This window comes from Paroedura picta, chromosome 2 (genome assembly GCF_049243985.1).
Source record: "Paroedura picta isolate Pp20150507F chromosome 2, Ppicta_v3.0, whole genome shotgun sequence".
Classification (NCBI taxonomy): Eukaryota; Metazoa; Chordata; class Lepidosauria; order Squamata; family Gekkonidae; genus Paroedura; species Paroedura picta.
The window spans coordinates 111,198,804-111,212,454 of record NC_135370.1 but is presented as its reverse complement, the minus strand read 5'-3'; positions in this window follow the sequence as shown (position 1 = coordinate 111,212,454).

Genomic DNA, 13,651 nt, shown 5'->3' with positions numbered 1-13,651 from the left:
TATATATTCTGCTACTGCTTAACCTTTCAGTACATGTGTACATATAAATCCTCACTCTGCCATGAACATACTCTCAGCATAACATACCACATAGGGGTGTTATGAAGATAAAATGAAGGAGAGGACAATGATATTGGGGAGAAAGGCAGGGAATAAAATAAAGTAACTAAATAATAAATAATTATACTGAGTTAACCTTTTTGCATCCATTCAAGTGAATAGGCTAAGAAGAGTATATGTTTAGGATTGGAATGGAAGAAAAGAACCTTCTGGGTCTTTTAGAACTGATTCCTTAGAATTCTAGAACTTCCTATCTGTTGAATTCAGTGCTAGTTTAAAAGACACATAACTATAAATCATAATCCATTTTCCTGTGGAAATGAAATAAAATTTCTTACCTCATTTCTTCCATTTCAGCACCATTATCTATATTTAAATCTAGAGAGAGAATCAAGTGAAATCTCATAAATAATTTTAGAAGTGAAATCTTTAAAACTTTTTCCTGGGCAGTCCATCCAGACTGTGGCAAGGCTAAACCATTGTAAATTAAACTCCATTTACTAACATGCAGTGCTAATTTGATTACCCCAGATAAAGCTCTTATTGCAACCCTTTGGCACTTACTGTAGTGTGAAACTAGATAGATAATTTGCTGAGAAAAAAAAGTGCAAGCTTGCTTTGGCACCTTCCATTGGTTTTGTGCTTTTGCATTTGAGCGAGACTTGCAGCATAAATTGGACACAATTAGCAGCACATTTTTAAAAATACAGCTCAGTTCTGGTGCTAATTTGTCTTTGCAATAACACCAATTTCCCTTTTATTTACACTCAGTAAGCGTACAGAGGCTAACAGTGAAGAAAGCTTTCGACAATCCTCACTTGTATAGAGTAAAGCAAAGAACTCATTGTGCGCTATGTGAAATGAATCGGGTATCTCAGTCTCCTTTCCAATGAACATGTGTCCAAATCACAGAATCTACCACCACAGTTGGCACTAATTGGCGGGCTCATCAGAGTGGCCAAGAAATGAATGGACCATGGATACCAAGCTAACATTTTACCCTACAGGTGGTCTTTTCAGTTCAAGATTGAGGTAGACATTGCTTGGTTATACAGGAGAAATCACTTAGGCTGGTACCTGTTAACCCCGTATTTTCATATGCAGAGAACAAACACAGTTAAAATATGAATATATAAACAAGATAATGAGGAAACTGAAAAGATTCCCAACAATCTCATAAATAGTTAGCTATGTAGTATTTTTTCAGTTTTCAAAAGCAATAATCCTTTCCTCAAATGTGTTGAAACAGCAACTGGCAAACCCAAGAGGTACATAGCACATTATATTTTCTGTTATATAAATTTAACTCATGTTCCTTTCAAGACTACTTTGTGTCCTTAGTTTCCAATTCTCGTGTATGGGTTTATCATCAAGTTATGGAAAGGAGCTGATCATTTTTGATAGCTTTGATTATTTCACTAATGAGAGCATTGTATCCTAATTTGTGAAGGTGCCACTGGAGAATACACAAGCAGCAGTCAGAAGTAGTGGTAGCAAACGCTGCTAGCTCATCCACACTAAATAAAATGAGCTGCAGTTTTAAGAACTAGCCTAGGAGGTCAATACCCAAAGCAAATGCTGGAGGTGTTTATTGTTCATCAGGAAAGGAATCAAAGCCCAGGACTATCTGAGAGTGCATCTGTCTTCTAAACTCCTAGCCCACTTATGTCTGAATGGATGTTTGTAGAGGTAGTCAAACTGCGGCCCTCCAGATGTCCATGGTTTCCTATTCCCATGAGCCCCTGCCGGCATTTGCTCATGGGAACTGTAGTCCATGGACATCTGGAAGGCCGCAGTTTGACTACCCCTGGTACAGACACGGCATCACTTATCTGGATTAATATATGAAGAAGAAGAGTTGGTTCTTCTATGCTGCTTTTCTCTACCCGAAGGAATCATAGAATCATAGAGTTGGAAGGGGCCATACAGGCCATCTAGACCAACCTCCTGCTCAATGCAGGATCCACCCAAAGCATCCTAAAGCATCCAAGAAAAGTGTGTATCCAACCTTTGCTTGAAGACTGCCAGTGAGGGGGAGCTCACCACCTCCTTAGGCAGCCTATTCCACTGCTGAACTACTTTGACTGTGAAAATATTTTCCCTGATATCTAGCCTATATCGTTTTACTTGTAGTTTGTACTCGTTGTACTTGTAGCATTACTGTGCATCCTTTCCTCTGCAGCCAATGGGAACAGCATCCTGCCCTCCTCCAAATGACAACCTTTCAAATACTTAAAGAGGGCTATCATGTCCCTTCTCAATCTCCTTTTCTCCAGGCTGAACATTCCCAAGTCCCTCAACCTATCTTCATAGGGCTTGGTCCCTTGGCCCCAGATCATCCTCGTCGCTCTCCTCTGTACCCTTTCAATTTTATCTACGTCCTTCTTGAAGTGAGGCCTCCAGAACTGCACACAGTACTCCAGGTGTGGTCTGACCAGTGTCGTATACAATGGGACTATGACATCTTGTGATTTTGATGTGATGCCCCTGTTGATACACCCCAAAATGGCATTCACCTTTTTTACCGCTTCATCACACTTGCCTGCTCTTGTTTAGTTTACAATCCACAAGTACCCCAAGATCTCGTTCACACACAGTGTTACCTAGAAGTGTATCCCCCATCCAGTCGGTATGCTTTTCATTTTTCTGACCCAGATGCAGAACTTTACACTTATCTTAATTAAATTGCATCTTGTTCTCATTTGCCTATTTTTCCATTGTGTTTAGATCTTGTTGAACCCTGTCTCTATCTTCTGGAGTATTTGCCAGTCCTCCCAATTTGGTGTCATCTGCAAACTTGATGAGTAGTCCCTCCACCCCCTCATCTAGATCATTAATAAATACGTTAAAAAGTACCTGACCGAGCCCCGAGCCCTGAGGTACCCCCCAAAACTTACCTCCCTCCAGTCTGATGAAACACCATTGACAACAACTCTTTGAGTGCGGTTCTCTAACCAATTCCCTATCCATCTAACTATCTGAAAATCCAGATTGCAGTCCTTCAATTTATCCATCAGAACATCATGGGGAACCTTATCAAAAGCTTTACTAAAATCCAAGTAAATGACATCAACCGAATTTCCACGATCTAGCAAACCTGTTACTTGGTCAAAAAAGGAAACCAGGTTGGTCTGACTGGACCTGTTGGAGACAAATCCTTGCTGACTTCCTTGGATCACCAAATTGTCCTCCAGATGTTTGCAGATTGCTCCCTTTAATATCTGCTCCATTATCTTCCCTACAACAGAGGTCAGACTCACTGGTCTGTAGTTTCCCGGGTCATCCTTCCTCCCTTTTTTGAAGATCGGAATAACGTTTGCTCTCTTCCAGTCCTCCGGGACATCTCCAGTCCTTAAAGAGGTCCCGAAGATGATGGACAAGGGTTGTGCAAGTTCTCCGGAATGTTCTTTGAGCACTCTCGGGCGCATTTCATCCGGCTCAGGGGATTTGAACTCATCCAGTGCAGCTAAATGCCTCTCAACAACCTCTCTGTCCATGTCAACCTGCAACCCAGACACTATCTCTTGGCTACTCTAGATGTGCCTACACCCTTTAACCTGTGGGAAAAAACAGATGTAAAATAGGCGCTGAGCCTTTCTGCTTTCTCTGCATCTCCATTAGAGTTTGTCCATTTGCACCCAACAGTGGGCCTATTGCCTCCTTTACTTTACGTTTGCTCCTCACATAACTAAAAAATCTTTTCTTGTGACAGTGGGCTTCCCTGGCCAATATTAGCTCACTCTCAGCTTTGGCCTTTTTGATGATTGATCTAAAGTGCCTAGTAACCTGTAGGTACTCTTCTTTAGAGCTCTGTCCTTCCCTCCATTTCCTGAACTTTTCCCTTTTCTTTCTTAGTTCCTCTTGAAGTTCTGTTCATCCAAATAGGCTTCTTAGAGGTCCTGCAGTGTTTTCGTCTTTCTGGGATAGTCATTGATTGAGCTTGCAATAGCTCTTGTTTGAGTAGTGCCCACCCTTCACATGCTCCTCACACTTTGAGGAGTCTCAAAGTGGCTTACAGTCACCTTCCCTTTCCTCTCCCCACAACAGACACCCTATGAGGTGGGTGAGGCTGAGAGAGCCCTGATATTACAGCTTGATCAGAATAGCTTTATCAGTGCTGTGGTGAGCCCAAGGTCACCCAGCTGGCTGCATGTGGGGGAGCGCAGAATCAAACCTGGCATGCCAGATTAAAAGTCTGCACTCTTAACCACTACACCAAACTAGCTCTGTATATATATATACAGCAGTCCTTAAACATAGATTTTTATGTTCTGTTGCACATGATAGAATATACACTTTTGGAACAATAAGTCATGGCTAGGGAGAACAATGAACTAGTAGTACATTTAATATTTATTAATGCATATACTGAATCAGTGAAAGTGTATTGTATCATCAGACCACTCGAGCATCAAATTCAGTATTCATATAACTTGCTTTATACAGGCCTTCCCTTATCCCTAATCCAGAAATTACAATTGGTACAGAACACAGTTTCCTGGGTCCTTGCTGGAACATCTCGGAGACCCTCATCCACCCGGTGCTCTGCCAGGTGCACCAGTTGCCAATAGAATTCCTGATCAAGTTTAAGGTTCTGATAATTATCTTTAAGGCTATTTGTGGTCTGGTCCCAGTGTACCTAAGGGAACTCCTCTCTGCCTAAGTCCCCTAGAGTAGCGATCCCCAACCTGTGGGCCGCGGACCACATGTGGTCCCTCGACTAACTGGAGGTGGGCCCCAAAGGACGCCTTCTCCCCCCCCCAGCCCTTAATTTCACCCCCCGGCCCTTTACAACACACTTCGGGTGTCATTGTCTCCCATCACTCTCATTGCAGAGAAACAAGCTCAGGGTTAGGGCAGTGGTTGAGAGTAAAGGAGTAAACTACCCCCCCCCACCGGGCCTCAGTAAAATTGTCAAGCGTTGAGTGGTCCCCGGTGATAAAAAGGTTGGGGACCACTGCCCTAGAGAGCACTTTGTTCTATAAATTCCAAACAGTTGGTTGGTCCATGGCTCAGGGAAGTACTTTTGGCCTCGACCAGGGCCAGGATGCTTTCAGTCCTGGCCCCTACTTGGTGGAATGAGCTCCCAGAGGAGATCAGGGCCCTGTCAGACCTGGCATAGTTCTGCAGGGTCCATAAGACAGAGTTCTCTTACTGAGATTTGTTGGGCCCAATGATTTGGTTGGGCCCAATGATTTATGCCCCCCCCCAACAACAGACATGCCTTTAGTAATATCCAGCCTGGTATAAACTCTCAGCAGAGATGAACCTCCTGGCTAACATTGATACATTGCTGCTTATTGACACTCTAATTTATTAATTGGTTCAATTGTTAATGTTTTGATTATATTTAACTAGTTTCAAAGCCCCTTTATAAAAAGGGGTTTTGAAAGGGGAGAAGTTGAAAGGGGTTCCCTCGGGCGGCGGTCTGACGCTGCGAGAGGCGCAAAGCGCCTCTCGCAGCGTCAGACCGGCAGGGAGGGAAGCCCCAGCAGCCGCGCTTCGTGCGACTGCTGGGGGTTCCCTTGGGCGGCGGTCTGACGCTGCGAGAGGCGCAAAGCGCCTCTCGCAGCATCAGTCCGGGAGCAACTGCGAGCCGCGCTGCGCGCGGCTCGCAGTTGCTCAGGCTGGGAATCGGAGGGACCAATCGGCAGGCGATTGTCTGTCGTGAGGATTGTCTGTCGTGAGGAAGGGTCCAACCCGGACCCTTCCTCATCACGGACAAAGCCCACCTCTAGGGGGCTTAACGAATTATTTAGTCCGTGGCGCCCGTGGCGCCACGGGCTGTTTAAAGATGTTTTTATTGTTTCAGCTCTGGATTATTATGTATGTACATTGCCCTGAGCCAGACTTGGAAGGGTGGGCTAGAATTTTAATAATAATAATAATAATAATAATAATAATAATAATAATAATAATAATAATAATAATAATAATAATAATACCAGGTAGCCTTTTCAGCGCACCACTCAGCCACAACCCATTGGAATGGTATATCAACTGAAAAGGATCTCCATGGATAGATTTTTTTTATTCTTCTTTATTACAAAATAATTTCCATGAATAAAAAGAGTACTATGAAAATTTTTAAAATAGTTTAGAATTAGGAATGTGATAGGGAATTTTTGAAGAAAATATATGTAAGGAAATATATGCTCAGTGTTTGTTCACATTAGTACTTTAGAGACTGAAAGCTCAGAAACATATGCTTCTCCAAATTCCCTTTCTCTATGAAATATGAAAACTGGGGTTTTAGTCAAGCCTTTGTACTGCTATGGTAATAGTCATCACTGAGGAATATTTTCATGTAGAACACTACACCCTCATATGCCACTTAAGCAATATTTCCAGTATAAAGCCGCTGTTTTCATGGACTGACCCCTAGCAGCAGCTGAGACAGAGGTGGGGGTGGGGAATCAACAGATGGGTCTTGAATGAAACCCAAATTCCATTGGTAGAATTCCAACTGAAAAAAAAGATTCTATGTCAGGAAATAATTTTGAGCCCTAAACATTACTGAGAAAGCCATCAGGCATTAGTAAAACAGAGTTCAAGCCTAGAATGATAATAGCTTATTGATGACAGGAAAAATATTGTATAGAACTTAGAAACAATTTTTTTTAATCCAGCAATAAGAGCTAGGCGCAATGTAAATAATTCATTGAATGTAAACAATTGAGCAATATCATGATTGTCAGTGAAAGCAAATGTGCCTTGTATGCTACACAGGCAGAGACATACCATCACTAATCCGGGAAGTTCTAATCGCTTCCTGAGAAGAGGGAAGAATTAATGAGAGAAACTCAGTGAATAGTAGCAGGATGGCATAGAACAAAGGCCATTTAGAATGAATAGCGACTATGAGCAAAGCTTATTGGACTACGGCTCAGTCTCCCAAGGAAAGAAGTGGATGTGATGTCTTCTTGTAATGTCAAATTAGACTATGGAAGAAATAATTCAGGACTCTCTTGGAAATGGAGTGGATAACCATTGCTCCAGCTGACGTCATTGTATGTATAGTTTGCTACTGTAAATTAAAGTAAGATGTGTCTCCTGTATTGGAATCTAAAATACAAACCATAGTACAGACTATCTATTCAGCCACAGACAATTTCAATATCAGTCCAGGGAATTAAGATCAGAGCTTTCTAATGATAGGAGATGTTTTAGGCTGCAGCTGTCTAGCCAGGTTATAAGAAGAGTTGTTTTTAATACCCTACTTTTCTTTAATTTTTAAAGAATCTGGAAGCAGCTTGCAATAGCCTTCCCTTCCTCTTCCCACAACAGTCACCTTGTGAGGAAGATGAGGCTGAGAGAGTTCTGAGAGAACTGTGACAAACCCAGGGTCACCCAGCAGGTGGAGGAGTGGTGAATCAAACCCAATTCTCCAGATTAAAGCTTGCCGCTCTTAAACACTATGCCATGTTTGTTCTCTAGAAGACTGAAAACTGGAAAAGAGGGTTGCTGTGGGAGAAGTTCAATGATGTAGCTGCCAACTACTCTGAGGGGTTCCACAGAGTGCAATATTCTCACTGAGACTGTTTAACATATTTATGTGCCTTCTAGGCCAGTTGGTCAGGAGTTTTGGCCTGGGTTGTCATCAGTTTGCTGATGACACCCAGTTGTATCTCTTGATGGATGGCTGCCCCGACTCCACCCCCAACTCCTGAAACATTTGCCAGTTGTTTGGAAGTGGTGACAGGATGGCTCAGGCTGAAACTCAACCCCTCCTTGATGGAGGTTCTGTGGTTTGGTGAAAAGGGGCCAGATCAGGAAGTGTGCTTTCTCAGCCTGGACAAAATGCAACTGAAAATCTCACACTCTGCCAGGAACTTGGGTGTGATTCTTGATGCCTCCCATACAATGGAGGCTCAGGCTACTAAAGTAGCCCAACTGGTATTTTTTCATCTATGCCAGGCAAGGCTACTAGTGTCCAATCTGACCCCAGACATCCCCACATAAATCCATCCACCAGTCTTTATTTTAGGTTTATTCAAACCAAAATTCAAACAGGTACAAATGTAGTGGACCATGTGAAATTGGACTGGTTGCTAATTGCCATTCTTCTCCAGGTGATATAGTTCTACTTGCAGAGGCTTCATACGTTGTACATACATGAGCGATCAGCTTCCACTTACCGTATATTCTTGAGGGGGGGGTATCTGGTTCTACTTGCAATTCATATGGCACCAAACAGGGCCTGAATCAATGAAACTGTGTATGTGGGCTTCCATGAATCTTTGGGGCCATTCCGCACAACTTAAATGTAACCAAAGTCTTTCCTTTTGTAAACGCTATTAATTTAACATCCCGCATGACATCGTAAACAAACCACAAAACTCCCGCCAAACTCCAGCAACAAACGGAATTTTATAGCGCTTAGGGGGAAATCCAGAAAAGTGGATTCCCCCCCCAATAAAAACTGCTACATTTCTGAGCACAAGCTGCAACACATCAGCGAAAGACATGTGCATTCTTAAAATAGCAGTAGAAAGAATGTCCTTCCCTAGCCCTTGTCCCTGAGCTTCCGGAGATGCAATCACCATTTTTTCCCCTTAAACCGGTGAAAGCAACGAATAAGCAAGGCTTCTTTGGCTGAACTCCCTCCACAGAAGTAGTGCTTAATAGTAAAACAAAGCTCCCTTCTGCAATTGTCTTTAAAGTTTCCAAGCACCATATAGCCCCTTGTTCAAAACTGCCCGTAATTTCGGCCAGAAATCACACCCATCGGGGGCGGGGTTTACTTGAAGAGCGTGTAAACGATTAAGCACCAGTGAAAAAGGTCTTTCTGAGACAATGAATGAACAAATATTAATTGCTGGTGTTTTCAGGTTTTTAAAAAACAGCTTTTAAAGAGAAAGGGTCTTTTCGAGAGCATGAACACAACAGTTAATTGGCTGTTCTGTTTGATTGATGGCCAGGGGCGGGAAGAAGTGCGGAAAAATATTGCCTCCTTTGTTGTGATTCCGGCGAGACCGGAAACCTGTGGGGAATGTACTGGGACTTCAATATTCTGCTAAAATTGAAGGTGTGCGGAATGTCGAATTTCCACTATTAAATATAGCATTTCCGCATACTGCAAACATTTAGCAACATTGTTCCTTGTGCGGAATGGCCTTTGTTGTCATCCCAGAACAAAATTTGAGTCCAGTAGCATCTTTAAGACTGACAAAGTTTTATTCAAGGTGTGAGCTTTCATGTGCATGCACACTTCCTCACACAATGGAATGGGAATCATCAAAGTACAGATATAGAGTAAAGTATAATTTAAATAATCTAAATAAATTAGTCTAAATAAATTAGTAAACAGCATCATGAGTATATCCAACAAATAGGCAGCATAATGAGGAACAAATAATGCTTTGCTAGAATAACAGAGTTCAAAACATAAGAGGAATATAAATGTTAAGGTTACTTATTAATAGCAGACATTTTTCCAACTGGGAACAGAAGTAATTAAAAGAGACCTGTTGCTAGCCCTAACCCTCTCCACCCAAACATGGAAACATCTACACAAGTGACTGACAATAGATGTAGTTTTGGAGGGGACCACAATGAAAACAGCACTCGGTTTTGATTGGGACAGAAAACTCTCGCTGCTTGCCCCTAGGGAGAAAACAAGGCTGTCATTTTGGTGCCAGCCCTGGCTTACAGTCAACCACACAATTCAATTCTGTTTCATCCTCTTTTCCACTCGTATCTTAAATCCTGCACTTGCTGGACAGCCATTTCCATGATCACAGCCATGCACACTGCTGTTTTAAAATCAAGGTTGTTTGTTCCCTGATCATGTATGCTTGCATCAACACAGTTTCCCACTGAGGGAAGCTCCAGATTCATAGAATTTAGCCAAAGAATTCAGCTCAGTCACACATTCAGAAATAGTTTCACCAAAGTTCTGCTGGTAACTATGCTGGAGCCCTGCTGGAGTCTGTGGCTTCCATGTTGTTGTGCCAGAGTGCACAATTCTTTCAAAGTTTCCTCAACTGGCTTTTGAGTTGCTGCTAGATTTCTTAAGATGATGTATATCTTTTGCCCACAAACAGTCAAAAATATAGATTTATGCTAGTTTGCATTTTCATTCTTGTTTTCTTTAAAGTAGTATTCAAGACTCCATCAGCTTCTGGAATGGTCCCATAGATTGCCGTGATCACTGTAGAATAATAGCTCCACACACCCCAGTGCTACAACGTAACAGAAATTAATTAAAACAAAGGCAAGGTCTGGGCCCTGCTAGGACTTTCATTTTCATAGCTCTTCACAACATGAATACAACATGCCTCAAAGACAATATCCCTGTTCTGTGATTTTTTTTCTTTGCAAAAAGATAAAACAACTACCATAAAAACAGAAACTCTACATCTGTATCCATGATAGAGAAATAGATACTCTTTACTCGGGCCTAGATACCTTGGATGGCCCAACCATATTATACACTTACACCATTTAAATATAATTTTTTTCTCTCAGAATATTTTTTTTAAAAAATAGAGAGATTTTTGTGTGTGAGTGTTTGGAAGGCATATTGCAAGTTTGTACTCAGTCCACAGAATAATGCTTGGGTCCTGCTCAAAGCTATGGAATAATTACCCAGAAGTTATATTTTTATGCTGTTCTCTCTCCCATTCTGACTCTTCAGAGAAAACAATTTAAGACTATTTGTTCAGCAATACTTTGTGTTGTGACTGTAACAAATAATGCATGACTGGTGTCAGCACTTTTTGTGAAGCTTTCATGTTTTTAAATGCTGTAACTGTTGCATACTTAATGTGAATGTTGTGTTGTATTCTGTTGTCTGCCACCATGAGTGCATAAATACTGTGATAAAAATGTTTTAAAGAAACAAATTACCAGCTCCCTGGAAACATCCAGGTTGCAGAAGAGTATTGAGGAATCTCCTTAATAACCCCTTTATGTGCTCAAAAAATGTGGTGGGCATCCAAGTTGGAATGTTAAGGGTTAATTGTTATTGTTTGTGGTTGTGTATGGGACAGTTTGGACAGGAAATGTGCTTATATAAGGAATTGTTGTCTTTCACTTTTTCAATTCTTCTTGAGCCTCTGTTGTTCAGAATAGAGTCTGTTGTTGTTAAGTGTGCCCTGCATTGTTATTGCAATAGTTCAGTGACTTCCCCAGTACCTGCTGCAGGAAATATGGAAATTTTAAGTTGATCAGTGTCGAAACTGTTTGGAGATTATATTCTGTCATTACTGTGCAGACTTCCATTTCCTTGTCCCTATAAAACATGTGCCTGCTCTGCAAATCTATTTTAAGAATTCATTGAACAGGCATGTATGGGGTTAATGGTTAAAGTTAACCACTGAAGAAAACTTCTAATCCAGAGTTTTTAAGTGTCTTAAGATGTTATATATTTCATTTGGTAAGCATTAGAGTATTATTAGTCTTGACATAATATCTCAAGAAGTCATATGTGACAACAGATCCAAGTATGGCTCAACCAACCCTTGCTCATCCTTTTGCTGCTTAGAGACTAGTATTCAGAATTTAAGAAATGAGACCAAAACAAATATTGCTTTAGAAAGTAGAGCCAGACTCAAAAGGGAATGACATGCTTAATTGTCTGAAGGAGACAACATCTAGTTTTGTGCTCTTCCAATTGCTACCAAGGGCTACTCCTTAAACTTGCCAAGTTTATTTCTCACCAATTGAATTTTAAGGTTTAGCAACCACTCATTATAGTCTATGCTCCCTCTTCTCTCTTCTGCCAGTCTTAATCTTCATTTCACGAAGCTAGTATATAAACCTTAGTTTTGTAGATTAAAACCTTCGAGCTTTGCTAACTGCCAACAGTCATTTTGTTTTATCCTATTTAGGGAAAATATATCTTATTTAAAATATACACCAAGTTGCAAAGCAAGCCATGTCTACTGGCAACATTCATGACATCCAGTTTCGCAGATAAAGCTGGCTGAACAATGAGTTCACTGCAAGTACATGTTCACCAAGTCAGGCCAACAGTGCAGAACTCTAGGAGTTGCTGGCATTTTAAAAAGAGCCATGATGCTTCTGGACATTTTGTTTGCAAGCACTTTGATTTAATTAATCAAAGATATATGACAAGATGTTCCAGTGTAGGAAAATCTTTGTTAGCAATTTTTTTGTGTCTTTCAGGACTTATGCAGGATGTTGTAACACCAGTCTTCTTCCAAAATGATGTAATTTTCTTTTTAAATTATAGCCCTTCCACATCCCAGTGCAGCACTCAACCAATTCTAGCACATATAACCTAGCCAATTCAGGATGGAAAAAGCAGGGAACCATGATCTGTAGATCTCAAACCTTGCCACAGTGGGCAGAATAGTTGAGCAGAGCACTGTTTCATCCTCCATAGAGATTACTGTGACAAAATAAAAAATGGACTCAAGGGTTGGCAGGGCTTTTTCTTGTCCTGTAAACAAGACCAGACAGACATCTGCCTGATAAATGAATACACTACCAGGAATCAAAATTCTACGGGTAACCAGTCTAATTGCCAGTTTTAAAATGTATTTTAATAATGTATATTCATAATAGACATGCTAACGCCATCACAAAATATGACACCATGATTTGTGTGAGTAATCCATCACAATTTCTGAAAGTTTGTGTAATACTAGTTGGCGGTATTCTTTGCTTACTATCAATAATTCTATGAGAAGTTTTGACTTTTCCCCTGTGTTTCCATGATAAATCACACTATAATTATATCCATATTCTGCTTCACTTATGGCCACACTTTATGACAAAGATGACACTATGACCAGCAGTCATAGTATGGTGTTGCCTCACTATGGCATTAGAACTCCAGCACTACCACTATCTGCAGTTACTCTAGTTTACTCTGAGGCAATATCAATAATGCAAACAAATATTTGGATTAGGTTTTCCATACCCTGGCTCAATAAAAGTAAACCATAAGCAAACGTTTCTAGGTATCCTATTTTCCTTTCTGACTTTATTATCATTTTTCCCAATGAGGAGGAGGAGGAGGAGGAGGAGGAGGAGGAGGAGGAGGAGGAGGAGAAGAAGAAGAATTGGTTCTTATATGCCACTTTTCTCTACCCGAAGGAGGCTCAAAGCGGCATACCTTTCCACACAACGGGCACCCTGTGAGGTGGGTGAGGTTGAGAGAGCCCTGATATCACTGCTCGGTCAGAACAGTTTTATCAGTGCCATGGTGAGCCCAAGGTCACCCAGCTGGCTGCATGTGGGGGAATGCAGAATCGAATCTGGCATGCACTCCTAACCACTATACCAAACTGGCTCTCTGTGAGAGTATCTGTGTGCTGAAGCAGACTAAAAATAAGTAAATCTATTTCATAGAAATGCATTTTCCTTTTTCATAGAAATGAGTATATTTTTAATTTGGTAGCAGATCAGCACTCCTGAAATTATATCATACTATGTATAGCTATCCCAAGCAAGTCTTATGGATCAGTAGAAATGTGGAAAGCAAGTTATTTATATATGTATAACTACTAAAAGTGGAAACAAAAGTGGGAGAGTCTAATCAATTACACTGACAGAAAATTTGAGCTAGAAGCATGAAATGAAGCAGGAGAGAGACTCATAGAATACTGTGGAGACAACA